Source organism: Ursus arctos, unplaced genomic scaffold (genome assembly GCF_023065955.2).
Source record: "Ursus arctos isolate Adak ecotype North America unplaced genomic scaffold, UrsArc2.0 scaffold_8, whole genome shotgun sequence".
NCBI classification, from domain to species: Eukaryota; Metazoa; Chordata; class Mammalia; order Carnivora; family Ursidae; genus Ursus; species Ursus arctos.
The window spans coordinates 47,022,039-47,049,303 of record NW_026623100.1 but is presented as its reverse complement, the minus strand read 5'-3'; the positions used below and the strand labels follow the sequence as shown (position 1 = coordinate 47,049,303).

The 27,265-nt window shown below is 50.7% G+C and overlaps 1 protein-coding gene and 1 pseudogene across 1 annotated transcript in view; both read right to left on the bottom strand.

The window, feature by feature from the left end:
- TCF7L1 (transcription factor 7 like 1) overlaps positions 1-27,265 on the bottom strand; it is a 150,343-nt gene that overhangs the window by 100,579 nt on the left and 22,499 nt on the right. The gene's annotated exons all lie outside the window — the stretch shown is intronic.
- LOC130543107 (60S ribosomal protein L17-like) lies at positions 7,795-26,055 on the bottom strand (annotated as a pseudogene).

The window sequence follows — 27,265 nt, the reverse complement described above, 5'->3', positions numbered from 1 at the left end:
TGAAACAGCACAGAGAACACACAATCGACCCCACACAAATACATATGCCCAGGAGATTTTTTGTTTAACAGTGCAATGAATTCAATGGGGAACGTATAGCCTTTTCAACAAACGGTGCTGGAGCCACTGGACATCAAATAACACTGACATCAACTTCAATTTCACCCTTTATACAAAAGGTAACTCAAAATGGATCATGGACTTAAATATAAAATATAAAACTTTTAGGGAAAAAAAAACAGGATACATGAAGATAACTAGAGTTTTGTAATTCACAGGACACCAGGAAGAGCCTCTTAACGCATCTTCTCTGGTGTGTCTCAGATGACTGAAATTCCACTATTAGAGAGTCATACCTTTGGCTTAGGGGCTCATCCAGAAAATTCCTTTGGGAGAGATAAGATATGAGTTTTAAATCCAGGGGTGAATCAAATTTCAAGAACTCTCCAGCTAACAGCTAAGAGGAGGCTCTAAAAAGAAATAAAATGAAAACATGCACTATATACTTGGGAGAAAAGAGGAGGTTAGAAAGGAGTCAGAGAAAAAAGATGACTTTCTGACAAGTTCCACCTACTTGACAATGCCAAGGTCAGTTCTTCCAAAATCTCTATCTGGTTCACAATCGTTGGTGGTGGTGATGCTGGTGATGAGTTTTCACCAAACTAAATTCACCCAACATGAGCAGTCATTCATACAGGATGTGCACCAACTTACACGCAAAGAAGGATATGTACATAGGAGTAGCGGGTTGTTGATATTTCCTCAGTATAGAATAGATCTAGCTCAAAACAAACCACTTCTATTCTAAACAGGGTAGCAGTATGGAAGATGTACTTATTACCTCTCCAGCATCTTCTTTTACGTGGATGTTTTATGGAATTACTCAGGCAAATGCCTTTTGGGGGACTTGTTCTTGGATTATCCTAGTTACAGATACATTGGACATATCACCAACTTCAAAAGAATCAAAAACAATCAAGAGCTTTTAACCCTAAAACTGCAGAAACAAAATTGTCACCTATGCTAATCCAGAAGGCACGATGGATGCCGTACGGTCATGTAACTGTATTTACCAAACCATGAATTTGTGTCATATAATCTGAGGGATAAGCATCACGGAAACAACAGAAATGAAAGTTTTAAAGTCGGGAAGTGTGGTCCCATGAGATCTCAGGCTACCATTGCTTGTTCCTCCCGTCCATGCAGGAAGTGTTCAGAGAGGAGGCATCAAGTCTCCACAGCGCCCCCTAGGGCAAGGAGGAGTCACAGCAGGTTACAGCAAGCTCTCAGCTTCTCCATGTCACACCTGAAAACATTTCCCAGGTAGTCTCTCCTGCCTGAGAAGTCAACCCTTATCTCCCAGCCAGGCTGCTCGGAGAATATGACGCTCAAGTTAAAATGAGGCAGCAGAGCATACAAACAGACTGGGAGGCTGGGCCTTAACCAACATGAGCCATACAATGAGGGCCTCTCAGTTCTGACCATGTTCCTTTCTACCAGCTAGCCGCAAAAAGCGACCACCGGCCATGAGCTGCCACAGTCGTAGTGCAGTGTGGCAACTCTGGCTTGGACAGTCATTCTCTCACTGAAGGCAGCCTCCTGAGAAAACTCACAAGCACAGCCCGGACAACCCTCTCGGGACCAAAGGCCGCTCGGAGCCAAGCGAGCTTCTGTGAGGTGCCGGAGCCGCCCCGAGGTTAGGTGTGAGGTCTGACTCCTGCTGGGGACTGGGCAACGCCCCTAGCCTTCCTGTGCCTCAGCGGCCTCACCTGTCGAATGCTGTGGTGTGGATTCATGAGTCAATACACAGGCCTGCAGGAGTAGGTCCTCAGTGCGGGCAGCTTATTATGACCTCACTTCTTGTCCCTCGCGCACACTCACCCAAAGCTGATTTCCCAGGCGCTCTTCAGTCCCTGCCTAGGCAGTCACATTCTTGAGGAACGGGAAATTCTTCACCCAAGACAGAAAGTTTCTGAATGCTGGAACGAGCTCCAGATGTGGAGCCAGAGAACTGAGACGCAGGCTGACCTTGTCACTCAACTTCGCTGTGACATCTTGGGGCAGGCCCTTGACCTCTCTGAGATGGTCAGAGTCTTCCCCTCGTGAGAGACCTCACACCTGCCCAGAACAGATACTCTTGGGCCAAATCAAACAGCAAAGGCCAGCTTCCTACCACGGGCAGGCTCAGGCAGAGCACCACAGGACTGGGCACTCAAACAGAGGGAAACACAGCCACCGAAGCCCTGCCTTGCCCCGGCCCACCCCCATACCAAGGGCAGGGGACATCAGTGGGGCCACACTCTCAGTCCACGCACAGAGGCATCCACAGGGAGAGGATTCAGTGCCACAGCCGTGTGCTTACACCCAGCAAGGATGGGCCAAGAAAGGGCAGGCTGATGATATCCTCCACTGGGCTCTCCAGGTGAGGAAACTGGGCTCCAGGCTTCACACTCGGAGGGCTGGAGCAGTAAGGAGGCCTCTTTGTAATCACCATCATGAAGATGCCAGAACTACCAAAGACTAGAAGACCTTTCTCCTGCAAGCTGGCTTGTCCCTTCATTTCCCTCCAACACTCAATCTGGGCACTCGTTACCAAACTTCTAAAATCAGCTTCAGGTCACCTTCCCCCTGGAATATCCCACAATCCTTAGCCAGACTCTACTTTCTGTAACTGCCTCTGCCAGGCCTGGCCCAGCCCCTCTTCCCCACTGTCAAGGGCAGCTCAGGCCATTCATTCCTGAGGCCCTTTTTTGTGCCCTACCCTCAGCGTCCCTCTGCTGACTAGAATGCCTTCCCCTCCTTGTTTTCCAGATTTATGAGATATAATTGACATATTACATCGGGTAAGTTTAAGGTGTACAACGTAATGATTTGATTGTGTGTATGTTGTGAAACCCTGTCCCCTTCTATCCACCCAGGTCCCTGCCTGGCCTTTATAGCTTGGTGGAAGAGCCACTCCAAAGAATGATCCTTCTGGATTTCTAGCCCCCACACACATTTCATTTTTCTTTTAATCCAATTTCTCTCCCATAGACCTGGCCTTAAGATGGAATCAGCCACACTCGCCGTGGACAGTTCCGGTGCTGTGTCAGGCGGCAGGGCTCTACACTCCTGGACTACCACAGCGGTTCGAAAGCTCTGCTTCTACACTGGAGTCAAAGACCCACCTCACTCTGTCTGGCTCCCGCTCTGATCTCATCTTCCCCTCGTCCTCCCCCTGGAACCACTCATTATATCCCACCGCTTCCCACGACTTGACAACATCGCAGTGGCCAACATGCCCCATCACCTTCCACCTTCTCCAGCCCCCGGCCTCTGTTTGTCTCCCTATCATCTGTTTGTCTAAGACTTGATGAAACTGCAGCTCCCACAACTCAGCCTGAAGCCCCAGAACTGGGCTGAGCAGCACAGAGTCATTAGGGCCCTTCTCTCCCTTGAGTTGGGCTCTGTCATTCGACAACGGGCCAACACACTTGCCATCCCCACTGAGCCCTCGCGTCTTTTATTTGGATTGCTTTGGCCTCGAGAACCAGGCAAGGCCACTGAAAATGGCCGGGAGGCGTGTCTTGCATCCTCTGGAGTGCTAGACACAGGCAGGCATACAACTACCCACCGACTCACCCACTGATTCTACCCCAAACCAGGTCTGAACTAAATGACGTGCCTATTCACCACAGCCAAGATTCAGACTACAAAACACCTCCGGCCCCATACAAGTACCGGCCTGAGTCAGCAGGCGACGAGATGACGAAGACACCAAGAAGGAGCTGGGAACATCCAAAGCACAGTCCATCGTGTGCAATAATTACTTGACGACTGTTTGCAGCGTTCTTCCCCAGGCCTGAGACATGAAAGTTGGACTATGGATACCATGGACCATCCATCAAGGGACCTAAGACTCAAGGGACTCAGGTCTGTACTAACGCGGAGGGGGACAAATTGGAGATTCAATCACGCCCTCCATTCACGTTCTGCCTTCTCAAAAGGCACTTGTGCCACGAGTGCATGCAAAGCTTGGTTGATTTTCTCCACACATTTGAAATGGTTTTTGAAACTTGTATTTCAGGCAGGGATCAGGTGCAATCAGGATGCTTTTTGAAAAAGGATTTTATTTATTTATTTATTTATTTATTTATTTGAGAGAGCACGAGTGGGGTGAGGGGACAGAGGGACAAGCAGACTCCCCACTGAGCAGGGTGCGCGACTTAGGGCTCGATCCCAGGACCCCAAAATCATGACCTGAGCCAACGTCAGACACTTCACCGACTGAGCCACCCAGACGCCCCCAGGACGCTTTTGAATTGTGGCTGAGACAATGCCATTTTATTTTCCTCCTGGGCCCACAAAAAGATTACATTTCTCAGACTCCCTTGGAGTTAAGTGGGAGCACTATGACTGACTTCTGCTCTCTCTCCTCCCTCCTCCCCTGACTGGCTGTAGAAACTTCGTTGGAGAGCCGAGAAGCCCTAGAACGGTGTTTTTCCACGGGCAGTCCTCGGACCAGCAGCAGCAGGTGGAACTTGTTAGAAATGCAGGCTCTGTGGGAACGGGCCCCAGCAATCTGTCTTACTACAGTGACTCTGATACACGCTCAAAGTTGGGAACCACTGCTCCGAAAGGTGACAGAACTTTAGATGGAAAGATCTAGGTCCCAGAAGGAAGTGCAGTGCTACAGACTTGCACTGGAGATAGAAATTAACTTGTCTTGGTTAAGCCACTCGAGGGATCATTTTGTAAAAGAGGGATTCTGTCCCAACAAAAACACCTCGAAGAATCACCGGGCTTCTACGCGTGAGGGCCATTTCCCACCTGGGATTTCCCAATGTCAAAAGCTGGCAGGGCAAGCTCTCAGGAGAGCAGGGAACTGGGGTTATTTTATCCCGGCTGTTGATAGCCCGCGCAGGGACCCTGTCTACCCACTCATTCATTCGTTCCCAGTCCGGCTGGTATGTGAACAATGGGGGAAGCGGAAGTCACGGCAGGGCCAGGATCAGATGGCAGCCAGCTGCTGGTGTTAACACATTCCTGCCACCCTCCGGCCTCCCGCCTGCCACCGGCTGCCTGGCACCCCAGGCCAGCAGCATCCCGTTTGTCCTTTCAGGGCATCCCGAGCCTGAGTCTGGGCCCCGATTCACAGACGGCCACGATCAGGGAGCCTGTGCCTTTCAAGTTCAGTTCTGAGGGCCTTGTCCCTCCTTGCCACTGTTGCCTGTCCTCTCCAAATGACATCCCACCTACTCCTCAAAGGTCTGCTTCACATCCTGCCTCCTCCACGAGTCCATGGACAGGCTCCCTTCTCCTGTATCCTTAGGCATTCTGTACCTGAAACGCTCCATGTGGCCTCAGACATCACCGGCCCACCCAAAGCGGTTTAACTGTGTTACACAGAGTTCTGTGTCTCCCCATTAAAAGACAGTTCTTGAGGGTAGGGGCTACATTGCATGCGTTCCCTGTACCCCCCCCCCCAGTCTGGGCACCAGACAAAGGGCACTCGTCACACTCACTAAATGCCTGCTTAGTGCTCAAGGAGTGAGGTACTGGGGAGGCCAGTGGCACCCAGGTGCGCGCCCTGACGACACTGTACACAGAGCCGCAGGACCGAAAAACCTAGATTGAAGATGCAGGCCAGTGGGTGGGAGGGTGCGGTAACTGGGCAGTAAGGAGGGCACTTGGTGTAATGAGCACTGGGTGTTCTATGCAACCAATGCATCACTAAATCTACCCCCGAAACGAATAATACAGTATATGTTAACTAAGTTGAATTTAAATTTAAAAAAATATATATGCAGACCAGGTTTCTTTGCTGGGGGCACATACTGGCCTCAGACTTTCTCCTCCAAGCCGAGTCCCCTTCCCTCTCCTCCAGCCAGCCTCTGGCTCCTCTATGATTACTCCATCGCAAAAGAGAATGCTTCTCCTCTGCTTCAGGGGCTGCCCCGGATTCTCTTGCTGTGCTCAACTCTCTCCCTATCACATATTCCTTGTTCCCATGGGCTATTTGTCCCCTGTGCTGCTGTGCCCAGCAACCAGGGCCCGGGCCCAACATAGAACCACCCTTTCCTCGGAGAGCCTCCCAGACCTGCTTCTGCCTTCCAAAGCAGGCCCTTTCCCTGGGCACTTTTAGAGGACGTGGCTGACTTACTTACACTTCATTTCTGGCCACACACCAAACTGGACAAGAAATGCTTCCGTCCACGCCTCCCCCGCCCCCGAAGCATGCTGGCCACTCCTGTTAGGCAGGTCTGCTCACCAGGTGACCCAGCCCTCTTGCAGGTGCCCTCTGCTCGCCGTACTCCCCTCTTTTCTAAGTCTCTTCCCCAATCCCCTAAAAGGAACCCCAAGCCAGGCGGGGCCCCAGGGCAGCCTGCCTCAGAAATTTACGAAACCTGAATCTCCCAGCCTCCCCTTTATCAGGAGAAACAGTTGACTGCCCACATCCAGTAGCAGCTATTCCGCACGCCAGCAGAAGGTGGACATGGGTCATGAGCCCTTAGCAAGGTGGGCCTTCGGGCCAGGCCTGGGAATCATGTGCTTCAGACCCGCAAGGGAGGAAGCCATCTAGCTACTCGTTCTTTGCTGGCCACGTGCACTAAGCAAATCACAGACTCTCATAGCACCTCGGTCTCCCTACCTGTGAAACAGGGCTAATACGGTTGATAGGTACTACCCTCCGAGGGCTGTTACAAAGATGACGTGAGGAAATAAATACAGACACTTGAAACAGCGCCTGGTGCCTAGGGAATGCTCCAGAGAGGTCAGCTCTCACTCTTATTATGGTTATTATTTCCTCAAGCCTCACTTTAGGAGGTCACTAACCTCTGAAGAATGTGAGAGATGAGGAGGGGCCCTCGTGAGCCAGAAGATAAAGGCAAAGGGGTGCTCATGACCACAGAACCATCCAGAATCCATATCCTCCATAGAAGAGCACCCAACAAACTTCAGGATTATGATGCAGGATGGGGCTCAGTCCTTTTAAATCCCTCACCTCGGAGCTGACTGACTGAGGTGGCAGTGAGGGCTGCACATATTGAGGCCACTTAAACATTACACTCAAACACATTCAGTTCTGCAGATTTCTTTGTTTTGAAAAAAAAGTATGTACGTGTGTATATGTAAATATATATATATATATATATATAATTACATACATGGATTTTTGAACTTAAAAATATTTTTCACTAATAAGCACCAGGGAGGGCACCTAGACTCTATCAAGAATGTTACAGGGCGGGGGGTGGGGGGCGCCTGGGTGGCTCAGATGGTTAAGCATCTGCCTTCAGCTCAGGTCATGATCCCCACGTCCTGGAATCGAGCCCCACATTGGGACTCCCTGCTCAGCGGGGAGTCTGCTTCTCCCTCTTCCTCCACCTCTCCCCCTGCTTGTGTTCTCTCCCTCCCTCTCTCTCTCTCAAACGAATACATAAAATATTAAAAAAAAAAAAAAAAGAATGTTACAGGAGGTGCCTCGCAGGCTCAGTCAGTTGCATCCTAGTGATTTCAGCTCAGGTCATGATCTCCTGGGTCCTGGGATTGAGCCCCACATCAGGCTCCTCACTCAGCAGGGAGTCTGCTTGTCTCCCTCTGCTCCTCCCCCCACTCGCCTGCTCTCTCTCTCTAACATAGTAAATAAATCTTTGGGACGTCTGGGTGGCTCAGTCAGTTGAGCATCTGCCTTTGGCTCAGGTCATGATCCCAGGGTCCTGGGATTGAGCCCCATGTCAGGCTCCCTCGTCAGTGGGGAGTCTGCTTCTCCTTCCCCCTCTGCTTATGCTCTGTCTCTCTCAAATAAATAAAATCTTTAAAATAAATAAATCTTAAAAAAAAAAAAAAGAATGTTACAACCTGAGAGAAACCCAAAGGACCTCTCTCCTTTGTGGGGACACAGGGGAAAAGGTTGAGGAAGAGCCGTTGGGGGGGGCGGCAGCGCACGTAATGGGCTCAAGTGAATGGTTAGCAACATCTAGCACAGAGCCTGCCATACTGTTGGCATGCACCAGAAACATGGGACTTCTGCAGCGGAAGAGGGAGAAGAGTGATCCAGGCTGAGGAAGTGGTGTGAGCAAAGGCTGGACGGAGAGAACACACGCAGTGTGTTTAAAGAACAGGAAGGAGTCTGGTATGGCCACACTGCAGACAGCAGGGCAGGCAGTAGGAGAGATCAAGGTCATTCTGTTGGTAAATGTCAGCACGTGGACTCAGCAAACACGTGTCGAGCCCCTACTACGTGGCAGGCACATAGTGAACATGACAGGCAGGGGTCCCTGCCACGTATGGTGGACATTCTCCCACGGATGTTGGGCAGAGCAGCTGCCCGAACCCAGTACAGATTCCCGGGCCCCTCCCCCACAGATGCTGATTCAGCGGGTCCTGGCAAGCCCCAAGATACTGGGGTTTTTTTTGGTCTGTGTTTACTTGTATTTGCATTTATTTTATGCAGACCTTACTGCTGGGCCTAAGTTTTTGTTTCTTCAGTTTCTTCTGGGGTACCTTTTTCTTCTGTGCAAACTCGTCTTCTGGTTTCTGAACAATGTGCTCTTTTTCAGTAAGGATCATCTCGACGTGAAAGGGAGAAGAGCTCATTCGTGTGTGAATCTGCCCGTGAGCCCTGTAAATTCTACACCGCATCTTGGGGGTTTTGCTCCATGACCAGAGAGAGACTCTACCTCTTTTTTTTTTTTTTTTTAAAGATTTTATTTATTTATTCGACAGAGAGAGAGACAGCCAGAGAGAGAGGGAACACAAGCAGGGGGAGTGGGAGAGGAAGAAGCAGGCTCATAGCAGAGGAGCCTGATGTGGGGCTCGATCCCACAACGCCGGGATCACGCCCTGAGCCGAAAGCAGACGCTTAACCACTGTGCCACCCAGGCGCCCCGAGACTCTACCCCTTAATCCTTAAGTTCCGCATTACTCTCTGCATTTTTAAGCATGTGCAGTAAAAGTTCAGCACTTTTTCTGGGCCACCGACCCTGTGTCCAGCCCCACTGTTTGGCCTGGGTGCACCTCCCAGCTCTGCCATTGCAGTGATGGAATGGCACACGTTGCTTCTGCAAAGAGACATCCTTCAGGGCTGGTGGCTTTTCGGATATGCATACCCTGGAGGGCGTGAGCAGCTTCCCGTGTGTTCTTACAGTGAACACGAAGATTTGAACCTCTTGATTTGCACGATTTTTACAGGGTTTTCTGGGTCAAAGGAATAGCGAATCATTTTCAGAGATCACCTCGGGCCACATTTGGGAAGAGGAAGGATACTGAGTATTCCGAAAGCATAATTCGATACACATTTGGGTAACACCCATCTGGATCCATCTAACTCCCAAGAGGTCCTGAATGTCCTCAGCAACATCCCTCCCTGGACCTGAATCCCTCCAGAGGAGGGCCTACCCCCTTCCATGTGAATGCTCTGTGAACTATACAGTGTCCCATAAAAAAATAAGCTATTATGATTGATGTTGTGTTATGACCCCACCTTTGGACAGATCTGACCTTCTAAAGAGCCGAATTTGCAGCCTGTGACACCCTTCAGCTGTCGGAAGCATAGCTCCTACCCCCTCCCCTCTCCTCTTTCCCTCCAGAGCTCAGCAAAGTGCCTTCTCCTCTGGAAAGACTCAGGACCACCGCTGCCCCTTACCACACCCAGGGCAAGCGGCAGTAGTTCTCGCTCCCTCTTAACATCTCGTCATGGCACCGACCCAATATTCGCCCCAGTGCTCGGACAGGGCAGGAGAACACTCTGGCAGCCCCTCCAACAGTCCTCCTAGACAGAGCCCTATTCCCCTCTTGTTTTCCATTTCCCTCCTTAACGGAAGGGAGACAGGCTTTGGGAAGCTCTTATTTTCTCTATCAAAATGACATTATGGGGGCACCTGGCTGACTCAGTCAGAAGAGCATGCAGCTCCTGATCTCGGGGCCATGAGATTAAGCCCTACGTGGGGTGCAGAGATTACTAAAAATAATAATAATAATAATTTAAGAAATAAAACACAAAAAAACTCGAGTTAAAAAAAAAAAGATATCAAGGATCCCAAGCATCAGGAACACTAACTTTCTACTTACTCAAAATGAAACTAAAAAGCCCATTTATTATCTTCAGCAAAGTTTTTCAATCTCCAACTCCTTCTGGAACTTCATCTTGTGGACCTGGCTGTCAGCAGTTTGGGCCCGCCCTTCTAAGGGTTAGCATCTCAGAATGCTCCAAGGGGCCCCAAACGAGCACCATCAAAACCAGACGTTGGAAGCTCCCCAGGCCTCTTTAGCTGTCCCCAGGGAGAGCCAAATGCATGGAACGGGGCCCTTCATAGCCAGGCTCCTTATGACTGGGCTTTTCTCCCTGGCTTTCTCCCACTGCCTGTGACATGGCCTCTTCCCCCACTTCGCCAATATCCTCTTCCCCCTTCCTACTTGGGGCCAGAACGGCAAATCCTCTCACTGTGGGCTGTCCTCGGGCAAGTCATCAGCTTGCCAAATGTACTCCTTTCAGAAGCTGTCGTGACTGTCAAGGCCCTCACAAGCATCCCCGCTCTCACGCCGGCCAGACACCATGGGCCCAGATGGGAAAGTTCGGAAGCCAAGAAAACGAGGGTTTGGGGGAGCAGCCGGGGCCCAGCAGGTGCTAGCATGATGACAGTATTAGGAAGGGGACAGACTGGAGACGCTGGGAACTACTACAATAGTCTAAGTGAGAAACAAGAGCAGCCCAAGGTGGTGGCAGACACATTAACAAAAACCATGACCTCGAGAGGGTGGCCAGTCACTGGTACGAGGGCCAAGGGGGAATGCAGTGTGGAGAACTGAGGAGTTGCCAGGATGGGGATTACAAGGTACACTTGATGGGGGACGGAAACAAGCTAGGTCTGGCCACAGGAGGCTGAGATGGCCATGGTTCTCACAGGCAGACCGAACATGCAGCAGGGAATTGGGCGAACCCACTGCTGGCCCAGAGTTAACCAGAAAGAGCACCTTGCAGATCGAAAGCCTCGTGACTCAACATCAGACTCCCAGCCCCACGTCTCTCCTCCCCTGCCCCAAAGGGGGTCTCCTTGACCCTCCTCTCCAGTGGGTGCCCCTCTGCCCCACCTGGCCAACCACTTGGGTCTGGAGCTGTACCCAGGGCCTTGCTGAGCTGCACCCTGAGCAGGAGACTGAGACTCCCCCTCATCCTTGAAACCATTAAAAATTAACTCTAGAGGTCTTCTAGAGCTAAAGAAAGTCAGAGAATTTTAGAAGAAAAGAACATTCACTGCGTTTTTTTTTTTTTTATTCTGCATCTAACAATAGTTACGACTCAAAAGAAAGGTTGTATTTCTTTCGAAAAAGGGTAAGAAATCTTTTTTATGCACTTACCATGGAAAATGCTTAGCTTGTCAAATTCCACATGCTGAAAGGAGGAAAGCAGCACCGCACCAGGGCCCTCTCCACACCAGGACAGCTCACTCAGCCCTGTCCTAGTCCCTGCACTGGGTGGCAGGTGAGCAAGAGGTTCAGCCCGGGTTGGGAGGGAGGGGCAGGGCCAGGGGACCTAGCCAAAGTCTCCTGACCACTCTGTGCTAAAAAGCAGATAAATGCTCTTTTAAACAATGGGTCTCTACCACACTCACAGTGTTGGTTTTGAGGGGTGAAGAGGGGAACGAAGGCCTGAATCTGAGAGATGTTCTGGTATCGTGGTCCTCAAAGTGCAGTCCTGGACCAGCAACATCATCATCGCTGAAGCACTTGCTAGAAATGCAACCTCTCAAGGCCCCACTCCAGAACTACAGAACCGCACACTCTGGGGGCAGTGCCCCGCAACGTGTAACAAGGCCTGCAGGTGATTCGGATGCATTCAAGAACCATTACTCCCACATTTAGACTCTGTTTCATTCCAAGGGAAACCAGAAACTGTTCTGTGCCCAACTGGGAGGAAACAAACTCCAGGTGTTCCCAATTTCATTGGAAAGGTCAACATCAGGTTGAGTTCAAGGTAAGTGGCTCTACTGATTTTAACACGGCAGTAATAGGCAACTACCGTTATGGAGCAAAAGGAGACAATGTCTGCAAAACAGGGGGGGCTTTGGAGGGAATGCAGCCCCAAAATGACTAACATCAACTCAACCTTCCATGACCCACACTTTTCCCAGCAGGGAACTCGGAAAGGCCCTGCTGCCACCGGTGGCCACTTTTTCCCATCTTGGGTTAACAGGCCCTTTCTCCTCCTCCTATGCACCCTCTTCTTGACTGTCTCCTCCATCCAAACTCCACTCACCCCCAACAGGCTGCAATCGGGAGGCCCACACCCTAGCAGGGCTGGCTGAGGCTGCACTGTGACCCCTAACTTGAGACACCTAAGACAATCGTGTTTCAAAATGCAGTCCTGACCATCTCCAACAGGAGAGGCGGCAACCACAGTTAAGCCAGAGCTTTAGCTGAGGCCACGCCACTCTCTGATGCTAGCGACTCAACTAGACCTCGATTTCCCTATATATAAAATGGGCAAATACCTATCTAGTAAGTGCTCATTAAATGTCAGCATTCCTGGCCTGGAGAGCGTGAGCCCTCAGAGAAGCTGGGTGGAAGCATCTAGATGCTGGGATTCCAGCACCCACTGCCTTCCTACAACAACCCCGCCACCCCCACAGCCCCTTCTGGAATCTTTAGTGCACAGCAGGAGCTCAATAAATGGAGTGAATTGAGGGGTGAGAGGTGGAAGGAAAGAGACCCGTGAATTTATGACTCAGGCAAAGGCAGGATTGATCAGTGATGGTATTTGAGGGGGAAGGAAATTGCTAAGCAAAACAAACTGTGTTTACTACCATGAAAGGAAGCCAAAACAGTAACCAGCTAATACGAAACACAGGAAATTCTGGAAAGTATGTAAAAAGGGCACTGTTTTCTTTTTTCTTCAGAAAGATTAAAACAGTTTAAAAACTTACTCCTTTCTGCTCTAAAGAGCTCATTGTCCTACACATGGAGATGTTCCTGTGACACCAGAATGTGGTGCTACCTCCCGCGGATTTCTTCCCCTCCCCCCCAGGGCCCCTGCTTTCTCTCAGGGCTAGGGGGCCGCCACACCATTGATCTGTCCAGTCAGAACTAGTTAGTGTCAGGAGTTAATAAGTGATTCTCTATCTGTTTCACAGAACAAGGTGCCCTCATCCCAACGCTGATGTGACCACAAGGTGTTTGTGTTCTTCAGTCTTCGTCGTGCTACGCCTAGGACTGTGCGGCAAATGGTTGCGCAGTGAATGGAGAAACCAAGAAACTCTGTGTAGATACTCTGAGTGTAACTATTAATATGGACTCATCAGAATAGAGATAAAGGAAACACTCAAAGGAGAACAGGTTTGTTAGGCGACAGGATTATCATCCTCTTCCCTTTTTATAAAATGCAGTGGATGTTGACTTTGGACTCCAAATTTTTAAAGAAATACATGGTAAACATATCAGGTTTCCAGGACCCGCTGATCTTCCTTTGGAACATGTTACTCTTAGAAAGGCATTATTTTTGCCAGGACGTGTAAAGGTAAGAGTACAGCCCACATAAGGACCAGTTACCCTGAGACAGGAAGGCTTGACAGCCAAGGATATGGAAGATGGTGAGACCTACCATGGGAGACTCCAGGGGTTGGGTGGGGGATGGAGAAGATACCAGGTGAACGGAAGGAGGAAATCCCCCCACAAGTGGAGCTGTCCACCATAGGAAGAAACTGCCCAGCCCCGCGTCCCCTGACCATGCAGATGTGGGAGAAGGGGGTACCGAGCTATCACCCACCTGCAGGAACTGGAGGGCTCAGGTGCTTCCAGAGAGCCCTTCTTACCACTGCTTCGAGGCAGGTAAGCACACAGTCAATGGAGGATGGGAGCCTCGGACCTAGATCTCAAAACCCAGACTGCTACACCACAGCTACCAACCCAGTCGGTGCTTCTTGGCCCCACAATGGGGTAGGATACATCTGAGGCAATCGGGGAGACCCTACCTCCAGTGCCTCTGAGGTTGGCTGCCTCCAGCCTTTTTGGTCACCCTAAAAAACCCTACAGTTTTTGCCATTTTGCCCCCTTGTCGAAAGGGGGAAAGTCTGACAGCACCTCACATCACAGCTAAGAGAAAAAGATGGCTTCCTACAAAAGGTACTGAATTCTTTATCAGAAGGAACTTGATACTGTCCCTTCCAGTCTCTAACTCTGATTCTAAGAGATCCATCTGGTCCTTTTGCTTCAGGAACAACAGCCAAATAAGAAAGAAAGAAAAAAGAAGACTGACCTAAACATGTCTGGTAACAGTGTGGCAGGGAGACAGGCCAACCGGTAGGAAAATGCGGAGGGCCGGCACTGAGGTGGTCAGAAGTACCTGGTCACATCCTGCCTCATGTTTCAGCCAACTTTTGTTTACCAGGCTTACAGATTCTCTTCCTGCCCTTCCTAGCTTCCTATTTTAATTTTCTTCTTTCTCTGCTCACTATTATCTCAGCAGACAATGAATACAGACCACTGAGAAGCAGTGAAAAAACTCAACCGAGTTACCTGCTCATGTCAGATTACCTGATCCTTCGGGAAAACAGAGAATGGCAAGTCTAGTAAGAATGGGGCCCCACCTCATTGTTCCTGATTTCATTATCTCAACTCACACCCCGCCCCCCAATCCTAACTGCAAATCCTAACTCAAGTCTGTGACTAATAGCAACAGGAACGGGAGAGATCAGCAAAGGTCCCAATGCCGGGTGGCCAGGCACCAACTGTTCCTCTGTGGAATATACAGAGATACATGTGGCCGGAAAGAAAACCCATAGTTCAAGTTCTGACTAAAATTCAGGTTACTTTCCCGCTCGTTCAGCCATGCACTTTCAGGAATTAGTTAAAGCAGGATTCGAAATGATTTAAACCTGATCCCTGCTCCAAAGACCATTATAAGCTGAGCAGATGCCTCCATTCACACTTCCCACCTCTCCAGGGACATGGCGAAGGGTCATGATTCCCAGACACCAAACCAGGCAGCATTCACAGACAGCCCACTGTGAGCGGCTCTGGGCAAGCCCAGGGACAAGGGTGTTTCACGACATTGTCTGTGCCCCAGTATAGGTATGGCTCGGCTGAGGCCGAACGGCAAGACAACAACATGAAAAAAGATGACAGTCACACGTAGAAACGAGAAAACACACTGTTTTGTTTTTTTTTTAAGATTTTATTTATTTATTTGACAGAGATAGAGACAGCCAGCGAGAGAGGGAACACAAGCAGGGGGAGTGGGAGTGGAAGAAGCAGGCTCCTAGCGGAGGAGCCTGATGTGGGGCTCGATCCCATAACGCCGGGATCACGCCCTGAGCCGAAGGCAGACGCTTAACCGCTGTGCCACCCAGGCGCCCCGAGAAAACACACTGTTAAACACGGGTAACAGTTCGAGGTAGTAACGTCAAAAAGGCCTGAGGAGCTGGCCTAATCTAAGGGTCCTGAGGAGGACAGCTGGGATCGGGGCAGGGTCCTGAAGTCCCCGCTGCAGAGTCCCTTGCCCCAGAAAGGGAGAACAGGCGAACGCTGGGGGAAGCTGGAGGCGTTCAACAGGAGGCCGGCAAGAAACCAGCGGGGCAAGAGTGGAGAACGGAGGGACACTGGCGAGGCTACGGAGTTCAGATCTGGCGGACAGGCCAAAGGAGAGGAACCCTTTGGTAGTCACACGCATTGCACACCAGCACAGAAAGGCCACCGGAAGTGGGGAAGGCCCACGTTCGGAGTGGACGACGACCTGCGAGATGAGATGTCTGCGGCACTGCAGACCCTCATACCCGGTTTCTGGGCAACAGCACCTCGGTGGTAGGAGCCAGGAAGCTCCATTCCCATCAAGCCTTTCATTACCTTTCAAAATGGCTTAATGGTAGCCAAACACTAGAAAGAACCCAATGTGCATCAAGGCATGAACAGATAAACAAAATGTGGCCCAGCCATACCATGGAATATTATTCGGCCATAAAAAGGAATGAAACATTGACCTAGAACTACACAGATGAGCCTCGGAGACATCGAGCTAAGTGAAAGCAGTCAGTCACGACAACTGCCTGCTGATTATCCCACTTAAGTGAATGCAGAACACAGAGAAAGAAAGCAGGCTAGTGGCTGCCAAGGGCTGCGGGGTGGGGTGAGGAGGAAGGGTGATGAAAATGTCCTACACTTAGTGGTGATGGTCGCACAACTCTGTAGGGATGAGTTTTATGGTACGGGATTTATATCTCAATAAAGCTGTTATTTTAAAAACCGGCTCGATGGGAGTCTTTCTGAATACATTCGCTAATCCCCTATCTTCCTATACAGGCACAGTTGATTCAACTTAATCCCTATTAATAATTCAAGGTCATTGTTTCAATGATCAATCAATGGGCACCATGTGCTATAATAAAAAGAATATGCCCTCACCAAAGTGCTTCTCAGTATCCCTGTATGATGCCCCCTTTTTGTGTCTGTCTCCTGCCTCCGGTGCTCACGGTCAGGCTGTCAGCCAACACCTGAGCGCTGTGGGGACGCCTTCTCCCCCTGCACCTCGGCCGTGCAAGTGCGGGCTGGTGCTTGTGTCAGTGCTCGGAACGGATCGTTGCAGTCAGGCACCTGGGTGAGGCCCCCTCGGCTGAGACCAAGCACAAAAATGTGCCAAGAAGATCACCTTGTTATCTTCATTCTCCTTTTGAAAGGGCGACTGACATGATGAGTTTTTCTCCGGAAACAAGGTTTGTGGGAGAAAAGTAGGCGCATTTCAATCTTTTTAAATCCTGCTGCCACTAACTTATTAAAAATTGTTTATTGGGCACCTACTACGTACCTGGCACTGTTGAGGGTGGACGAGGCCAAATGGTGGGAGGTGTTATGGAGTACGACAACGCGGGGGAGGAAGAGGACGAAGGCTGGGGGGGCACCACGGTTTGAAAGAGGTGGTCAGGGAACTGAGGAAGCCACTATTAAACCAGAGCCACACAATTAGGGCGAACAATGTTCTCAGCGAAGGGAACACAGACCAGATGCCCTGAGACAAGAAAGTGCCAAGTGGGTTTGGGAACAAGGAGTATGGATCGAACAAAGTACTTGAGGGAGGCCTTGTTATTACCTGACCGTCGCTTCATTACCAGAACATCACCATCTGGTACCTGTCATACAGCCCTACTGGGTATGCTTAGCTGGATACACAGCGGAACGTGACTTGGGGTGGAAGGACCAGGAGGGTCTCACGGTGGTATGTGAGTAAAATCTGCCTTCTGGAGCAACGTCAAGGAGACGTTTCGAACAGGCCTTGAGGGATAGTGCTGTCCATCTCACAGGATGGTCCAGGAGAAGATGCAGGAGTGAGGTAGACTGAGAAAGTAGTCTCCGCAAGGTGCCAGCAGGACTCAAGCATAACAGAGAATGTTTTAGAGCCAGAAATGGGGTGAAGAGGGGCGCCTGGATAGCTCAGTTGTTAAGTGTCTGCCTTCAGCTCAGGTCATGATCCCAGGGTCCTGGGATCGAGCCCCACATCGGGCTCCCTGCTCGGCAGGAAGCCTGCTTCTCCCTTGCCCACTCTCCCCTGCTGGTGTTCCCTTTCTTGCTGTGTCTCTCTCTAATAAATAAATAAAATCTAAAAAAGAAGGAGGAGGAGGAGGAGGAGGAGGAGGAGGAGGAGGAGTGGGGTGGAGGGAGCTGGGGAAGGTTATTGCAATAGGAATAAAAACAGCAGCTACTGAGTACCAGAGACACTCAACGTGTGTCATCTCTATGCTTTACAATAATCTGGCAAAGGTGACACACGATCCCCTTCCTGCAGGTGACAAGATGGAGACTTGGAAAGGCCAAATGGCTTGGCCAAAGCCACAAAGCCAGCAGGCAGGAGAGCTCCACCACGGCCCAGGTCAGCCCCACTTCATGGGTCTTTCCCACCAGTCCTATCCCACAGAACTGCTGTTCATCAGCAATTTTTGAATTACAAGAATGGCTGTTTCCTACGGGCCATATGGAGAGGCCTGGCAACTCCCACCATTTACCCACAACAGAAGCTCTGAAGGTTCTTGACGGGGGCAGAACTTCTCATGAAGTTGGGCCCAGTGCATCGGGAACACACACCCCAAATTTCCAAGCCTGGCTGTTGTCACAATCACCCTAGGAATCCTTAGAGATCCCCAGTCCTGGCCTATCTGGATCAGGACAGCCAAGGGTGAAGTCCAGGAATCTGTGTTTTAAAACAGAACCCCCCCCCACTCACCCCAAATCATTCTGACACAATCCTTCCCCAAAGTGTGAAAAGCCACTGCCCTGCTCTTCTTTTGGCAAGTGCAAATCAAAAATTTCAAGGAGTGCATTTTCCTAAGATGTTCCTAGGCAAGAAAATCCAAGGGAATTGTGCCCACAGCCTGCCTGCCCACCCTCCTACTGAGGCTCCAGCCGGGGGGGACTACAGGGCAGAGAAGAGAGAGTCCTTTCACACCTACTGTGGGGCTGGCTTCCTGCGCAGGTGGGAAAAACTGATTTCCAAAACTCCACGCTGGGTGAGCTTCCTGGGCCCTGTTTTTCTTTCTGGAGATGTTCAGTACTAAGAGAGAAGCTGTTCGGATTAGCGAGAGGTTAAGAAGAATCAGAGAGAACTCTCGCCCTTTACATAAAGGAAGTCTTTGAATAGCAGCAGTACGGCAGCGGAAAAGTGACCAAGAAGGAGCTACTGAGTGTAGCAGGAAATTCTGGCCTGTATTAGAGCGGTATCATGGCAGCGGGGAACGCCCCGTGGTTGGGTACTCCATCCCATGAGCAGGGTTATTTGCGCCTTACAACTTTTTATCTCTATTTTCTATATTGCTCAATTTTCTTTTGAGGAAAATATAGGACATGGCCCCTCCTGCCCAAATTGACTTAACCCTACAGGCAGAGACTGCTCACTTTGTTGAAAATGCCAGGCTTGATGCTTCTGAAAGGAGGCCCACCTAAGAAGCACATGGTGTCTGCCCCGCCCGTGAGACAGCACGGGAGAGGAGAGCCAGCTCTTATCTCCACACTGCAGGGAAGGGTGTCCGGGGCACCTCCACTCACTGGGCTGAGGGACCCCTCCCCGAGAGTTAGCTAACAGTTGGCCCCCGGGACCTCACCTTCCTCCTTCCGAGATACTTACCTTTCAAACCAACCTTGCCATGCTCTAGACTCAAGTGTGTAGAAAGCTTGCAACTACCTCAACTTTTTTTTTTTTAAGATTTTATTTGTTTGTCAGAGAGAGAGAGCTCGGAGAGAGCACACAAGCAGGGGGAGCGGTGGGCAGAGGGAGAAGCAGGCTCCTCGCTGAGCAAGGAGCTCGATGTAGGGCTCGATCCCAGGACCCTGGGATCATAACCTGAGCAGAAGGCAGACGCTTAACTGACTGAGTCACTCAGGCGTCCCTCCCTCAATTTTTAATTACAAGAAAATATTGTTCTTTTTTCTCGATTCTGATCTTTCAGTTTTCTCAAAGTGAGTTTAACTATCTCATACTCAAGTAGAACCAAGCCATTCGCTAAAATACCCTGATTGCCAGCCCCTTGCGTTCCAGCCTAACGACTACTGAACAGGGAGCCGGTAGTTATACACCCCAGTCCGCTCCGGAGGAGGCTACAGAGTAAGGACCCAGGCGGGAGCTGTCTGGCCCTTCGCGATGGGAGTCGGCTGATGGAGAGAGCACGGCCGGAGACTGCACATGGGTGCCCAGGGGTAGACCAGAACTATCGCACAGGAGCCCTGCCCTCCCCCTAGTCAGAGAGAGCCTAAGCACAGAAACAACCAGAGAACAACACAGTAGGCTTTGTCTTGGTCACGCATCACATACAGATAAAAACCTAGAAGTCATAAGGCAATACAATGACGTAACACACAAACCAAGTGTATTGGACTATGAGGTACATAGGAAATGTGATAGCAGGCTCCTCGGGAATTCAGGTCATCAAGGCCAACGTTATTAGAAAAGGGACCGTATGTTGTAAGATAGCATCTGGAAGGGAAGCACGTGAAGTGTGGGGAAGGGGTAGGGTTCAGGACTGGTCAGAAGTGAGGCTGATCCAACTGCGTGAGGTCAGACGTGGGAGGCCTGGAGAATCAGGCGGGGAAGTTCAGACTCGGTGTGTGAAGCCGCTTTCTCGGAAATGAAGTCACAAAGTGACGGTGTCTTTCGAAGATGGAACTGATACGAATGGGCAGGGGAAGGTGACTGAAGGAAATGGGAGGCAGGATGTAATCCCAATTCGATTTCTGTCCTGGGACGGTGGCAACCTTGGCCTCCTGCCACAAGCTTAGTTTCAAAAGTATATTTACAGGGGCGCCTGGGCGGCACTGTTAAGTGTCTGTCTCTTGGTTTCGGCTCAGGACATGATCTCAGGGTCCTGGGATCGAGCCCCGCATCAGGCTCTGTGCTCAGCACGGAGTCTGCTTGAGATTCTCTCTCCCCCTCCCTCTTCTCCTCCTGCTCGTGTGCATGCGTGCTTTCCCTCTCTCTTTCTAAAACAAATAAATAAAGATTTTAAAAAAGTATATTTACGAATGGGTTTGGGGCCCTCCCCTGATAACCTGTCTGGGTCAGGGCTGTTGCTACTAAGTCTTGTCTACACCCGGGCAGGTGGTGCTTATACTTGGCAGCACTGAGGCTCTCTCAATTCCCCAGCACTGGCCCCACATCTCCTTGGGTTCACTGCACCCCTGCAGGGACTAGGGTGGGCCTTCCCCACACCGCCCTGTATCTCAGCCCGGTGTCCCCGCGTTTGCTTATGGGGGCTTGTCTTGTACCAGGCACTAGTTCTAACCACCCGGCAGCCCCACGCAGCTGGCATCAGCCAGGAGAAAAGGGGGTGCTGGTGCGTGACTGCAGGGGCGGAGCAGAGTGTTAGCTCCGACTATAAAGGTTAAGTACTTAGGGGCGCCTGGGTGGTGCAGTTGTTAAGCGTCTGCCTTTGGCTCAGGGCGTGATCCTGGGGTCCTGGGATTGAGCCCCACATCAGGCTCCTCCGCTGGGAGCCTGCTTCTCCCTCTCCCATTCCCCCTGCTTGTGTTTCCTCTCTCGCTGGCTGTCTCTCTGTCAAATAAATAAATAAAATCTTTTTTAAAAAATAAAAATAAAGGTTAAGTACTTAGCTGAAAACCTTCACCAAAGAAACAGGAAAAACCCGCCAACAAAAAAAATAAAAACAGATACATGCGCACCAGCGTCCCCAAATCCCTAAAACCATAAACCCAGACACAGTAAGCACTGTTAGCCTACGTGGTTGGAGAATGCAGTGCTCAACTTCATCAGACGTCCTGGAGAGCTGCCAAAGACACAACCAACACAGGGCTTTGGGAGAAACTTACCACCTTAGTTTTGAGGGTGCCCTGGAATTTCTATCAAGTATCTTGCCTTCTACCATGGTAATCAGGCCTCACAACAGCAAAGGCAGTGGAGCAACTATGATTTCTATCCTGCATCTGGAAGCCACCCGGGAGTGCCATCAACTCAGGGATGCAGGGAAGGGCGAGCAGGGCCCCCAGGTACCTCCATGCCCTCCAAAATATGACCTTTCCCTACAGCCCTCACCATGTCTGCCCAGGCCTGGCCAGGGCGTCTCTCTATTCCCTAACTGTTCTCTCACCCCCATGAGGCTCTGGACCCCCAAGAGTTAGACGCTGCCCTTGTTCCCTGACTCTCTCTTGTTTTACCCCCACTCTCCAGCTCAGAGAAACACCCTGGTCCCAAACCCGAGATGCAGAATGGCGTGCCTACAGATCACGAGCACCACCGCCACCTAGGACTCCCGGTGCGTGGGCTCCAGGTCTAGATCGGACCTTGGAGACCGCAGATACACCTAGCACGGGGTCCCAACACTACACGGGCCTGCAGACGCATCCCATCGCTACGTCCAGCCTCAAGGCGGATGGGCAGTGCTTTCACAAAACGGGTAACAACTCACACAACTACATGGACAAAATATGTTCTGTAAACGGTTCTGTAATGGGATTATGGTGGTGGTTACACACACCCACGCGTGGGATAAAACAGCACAGAACTCTACAAACACACACGTAAGTGAGGGCATGAGAAAAATGGTGAGACCCGATTAAGGCCTGTAAACCAGTCAGCGTAACAGTAACCTACCATTGTCAGTGACCCGGATTTGAGCCTGGGCTTGAGCTACAGAAGATGTCTCTGCTGGGGGAAACTTGGGGGCAGAGATCCCAGGACTCTCATGTACTATTTTTGTAACTACCTGTGAGTCTAATTATTTCAAAAGGAAAGTAAAATAACAAAACCCTACAAAACCCCCCATAAACCTAATCATCTATAATCAAATCATTTTCACACCCACCAGGCCCTGGGAGCTGGCACCACCACCATTTTCCCAGGCCCCCCGGAACTGGTTCTGTGAGCCCAGCTTTCACGTCCAACACGGGCCACTCAGGCACTGGTGTGAGGCCTGCACATTTCCAGAGTGACCAAGAAGAGCACGTCCCGGTGCACTGGGCTCTGGGAGGAGTAGGTGGTGATTCTGCCCAAGTCCCTCTCGGCCCCACTCAAAGGAGACTGACGGGCAGAGACAGGGAGCAGCTTTCCCAAGCAGGACCCAACACCACCGGAGGGCATATTTAAAGCTGGGCTTGTTCTAAAATGTTTCCCTAATCCTTGTCGTCTTTGAAAAGAAGACAAATCCAAGTCCGTGTGAGTGCACACGCGTGCACACACACATGCACATACACACACGGCTTAGCCCCAAGGAGCCCAAATGAAGGATGCAACTATCAAGTAATCAGTGATCGTCAAGACTGCAATCTGGAATTACCTCCACTGATAGGATTTACCCACCCACGGGGGACAGGAAGTGCTTAGTACAAACACAAACCAGGGCTTCTTAACCTCTTTAATGCCACAGGACCCCCACCCTCACCCCCTTGGCAGCCTGGGGACGCCTGCAGACCTTCCACAGGCGGGCACAAATTAGATACACAGCATTCCAAAGGAAGCCAATTACAGTGCATTGCGGTTATCAAAATATTTTAAAATTTTTGCTACGGCAACATTTAATTAACGTATTAAAGAAGACCTAGCCGTGAGTCTCATAACCCCCTTAATTCTGAAGTAGTGATGAGGCTAACGAAACTTAGGGACATCTACAATGGCTCTAACATACTGGAAACCAATCTCTGCACTTCCTACCGGTGGTAGTCACAGGTCCTGCTCATTCGCTATGGTTTACTGTCTCCACTCATAACTGAAGGAAATGCAGATTTTCAGTCGGTGAGAACGAAGTGTGATTTCTCTCCCTCCAAGCCTTGGGAGCCTCCCTGAATTCTGTGCGTGGTAGACTCGTGCGAAGGCGGCCTCTAGGGTAAGCGGTTGATGTACAACTTCCATGGGAACGAAACACGGCCTCCTCTTCACACCCCTTGTCGCTCCCTGACCTGTTTACCAATGATAATGTCTGCACATTCCAAAGAACTACCATCACCCAACTCGGGCCCTCTCCTCCAGAGCGTAAACGCAGGGAGAGCATCGCATGTGAGTCTGGCCTTTATCTGGGGCAGGGGAGGCCCAGCCCTCACAGCTCACCTCTCCTTTCAGGCTCTCAGCCGCTCCTGCCACTGTGAGGAAATGAGAGGAATTCTATCCATCTCTGGCGGAGCCTGAACGTAAACCATCATCCTCCAAGGGTACCCAGCACCGGGCGAAGGGATGTCAGTCTGTCAGCAAGTGAGTGCTGAATGCTGATTATCACGCAGCCCTGGGCTCTGGGCTCTGAGCATGTGAGGGTGTAAAGAAAACTGTGCGGCTCTGCCCATTCAAAGCTGGAGTTAAGGGACAAAGCTTGGACGATAACAGTTAAGGTTGAATTGTACAGGTCTCCAAAAAGATGCCCAAGTCCTCACACACACTGGTACCTCAGAATGTAAGCTTAGATGGGTCTTCACTGAGGGAATCAAGTTAAAATGAAGTCAGTAGGGTGGGCCCCAATCCAATAAGGACTGGTGTCCTTATAAAGGAGAGAAATTTGCACAGACACACACAGAAGGAAGACTGTGAAGAGACAGAGAGAAGACGGCCATCTGAGAGCCAAGGAGAGAGACCAGAGCAGAGCCTCCCCTCACAGCCCCCAGAGGGAACCGACACTCTGACACCTTGATTTCAGACTCCCAGGCTCCAGAACCGGGAGAGTTCATTTCTGTTGTCAGCTACCCAGTTTGTGGCACTTTGTTACAGCTGCCCTCGCAAATTAATACAATATATGAAGTCAAATATATGGCCTGGGAAAATTAGACCTTAACTCGGCGCCCGTCAAACCACGTCTCCTTCTCCTTCTGGTGCCACTCATCAGTTTAAAATTAGATTCTGTTCAGAGTTTGCTTCTGGTCTCTGGGCAGGAGGGACGGTCCAAGGCCCTCTTTCGGAGGGTAAGACCAGAGGACAGAAGGGGCTTAGGGAATCCAGGACTGTACTGTTGGTAACTCTCCCACGAGCCCTGGACTTACTGGGGGGCCATCCCCTCAGCAGGCAGCGATCTTTGTAATCCTTTCATTCAAATATTCTGCGAGGAGCTTTGGCCTAGGGCAGTGGTTTACAAACTTGGCTGCATATTAGAAGCCCCTGGGGAGCTTTAAGAAAATTCCACGCAAGCCTGAGCCCCACCCCAGACCAACTGAATCAAAATCTCAGGGGGTGGGGGCTGGGCATGAACATTTTTTAAAAGCTCCCCAGATGATTCTAATGTGCAGCCAGGGTTGAGAGCCACTGGACCCTATGACCTTTGAGGGCCTTTCCTTCTCAGAATTCGGCGAGAGTGCATTTTGTGTTTATCTTAGTGGTTCTCAGGAGCGTGCTGGGGCTGGCCCCGGGTCTGGTTTCTTACAGGTCCAGTCTATGGCGGCCTTTATTGGGTATGAGTGGAGGAGTAATTCTGATACACTGGGGGGAGGGAGGGGAAGGGAGTTAAAAACGCCTTTCACTAAAACATCAATTTAATAAGATTTGGTTACGAAGTTCTGACGTGCCCGAAACTCAAAAAATGATCCAGAAACAAGCTGACAGCTATTCAAGTGAGGAGTGCCACAACTGAGGGGCACAGAGGGGCGGGGGGGCAAGCCACCCTGGTGGCAACAGAAAGTGCCCCCAGAGATCGTCTTAAAGGAGAAACCAGAATGTCTTCTGTGAGAACAGAGGAGCACGGAAGGCTTGATCCATGGACTGAAATGATTTCATTTAGCTAGACACAGAGAAGACGATACCTCTGAAGAGACCAAGCACACGTGAGAAGCACTGCTTTGGGAAGCCGGTATGGGTAAGGCAGTGCCCGATTTTGCTGCCCTCTGACCCTCCTGCTGGGGCTGGCTTCCGTCTATAGCCACAGAGCAGCCTGCAGACCCCACCACAGCCCAAGGCAGGAGGGTCTCAACCCAGCTAGGCACCAACATTTAAAGGGGAGCTTTTAATAAATACAAGTTCTAGGGTCCCATGACCTAGAGATTGTGGGCACAGGGGTCAGGCATGTGTCCTTTCAAAAAAAAGGGGGGGGTCTCCAGGGAATTCTGATGAGCCAGTAATTCTCAACCTTTAGGGTATCTTACAGCTGTGATCTCCAAACTTCTGTTTCTGAGGGCAGTCCACCAGGACTATGGGCCACCACCGGCTTGCCTTGCGGGACCTGCCTTGTGAGACCTTCGGCCTCTGGCTCCCACATGGGACTGCTCACCTGCCTCCCAGCCCAGGCTCAGCCTGGCCACCAGAAGCTTGCGTTCCTATAAGGAGGCAGCCAGGCTGAGCCCCCTTCCAGCTCCGGCTCCTACTCTCAGGCCGGGGTCTTGACACCAAGTCTTGACACCCTTGGCCCACAGTGTGGAAAATCGTTCTCACCCTTGCACACGGACTCAATATGCACAAGAGTACGAACAGGGACTTCCTGTTACGGCCCGCGTGCTCACGTGTTAACCTGGCTCTCCAGACTGAAGACCACCAGCACAGGCGGCCATCCTCTGCACACAGAGGTCATTCCCTTCCTCTGACGTGAACCATCTGCTGCCAGGAAGCGGGAAGGGCAAGCCCCCCCCCCCCGCCCCAGCCCCGGGCCCAAGGGAGGGCCTGGAGCTCAGCCGACCCCCCATGGGCACCTTCCCTGGCTAACAGCTCAGCTTCTCCCCACCATCAAGAAAACCCGGAGACCCACATCTGTCCCCCTCCCACAAAAGCCAATCACTTCAAGTTCTGACACCAAAAGCCAAACACCCAAATGCCATTTTACAGACTTGACGTATGCTAAAAAACACCCTGAGTTCATTCAAGCCTCCCAAGTATCTAAGAATCTGAAAATTTACCAGGATGTTGGGCACCTGCAACATATCCCGGACACTAGGAAGTCAACACCTGATTTAACGGGAAAAATCTCCCATGAGGGGAAGCTGTTTCAGTGCTCGGGGAGACTTGGGCAGTGAGGGGAAGTAGATTTTTTCTGAGCAAGGTGGATGGTAAAGTCTTTGCTAGAAGGACACGGGCATAGTCCTCAAAACAGGCCCAGCAGGGGCATTCACGTCTGTGCACTGATGGATCACGTCTGGTCCTAATTCTTCCAGACGGGCGAGGAGAAGCCAGACAGACCCTCGACCACACCACTGTCCTACACCAGTTCAACAGGAACGAGTCGTGGGTTCTCAATGATGTTTGCAAATGATCCCTGGGAACAAAATTAAGCCTCTTAACGTTCTTAAGATGTACAGGACTTCAAAAATAAAAGATGGGCTCAAATCCACTATAAAGAGTTTCCTGTATACGTTTTTTCAAACTCCTCTTTCTTCCTTGGGCAGTCTCTGGCTGAGGGTTATGATTATTGACAGCGTTCCTTTATACTTAGAATTCATCCATGTCTTCTTACCACACATAGTTTTGAAGCCCTGGGCTAAGAGAAGTGTTTTTACTGTAAGCCGGAAAACAGGGACGGAACAGATAAAAAATGTCATGTGCTAGACCCGGCTGAGGCAGGTGGGGAGGAGGAAGGCTGGGTTAGCGCGGGCTTGTCTCTACTGAAGGAGCGCGGGTGGGTGGCAGAGCTCAGTGCAGTCAGGTAAAGGGCAAAGAAAGGTGGGAGGCTTTCCGCAGAGTGGACTTGGTTTTCATGTTTTTCTCTTACACCAGTAGGGACCAATGAAATTCTTGGTAAGATGCCCATAACATGGCCAACAAATCCTTGGTTAGGGTGTTAGAGACAGAGCAGTGGTTGCCAGGGCAAAGCGGGATGAGTTTTTAGAGATTTGCGACTTTCGCGGTGGTTGTGTGAGTCTGTGTAAGTTACAGTGCCTAAAACTGTGGGTCCCTGGGTGGCTCAGT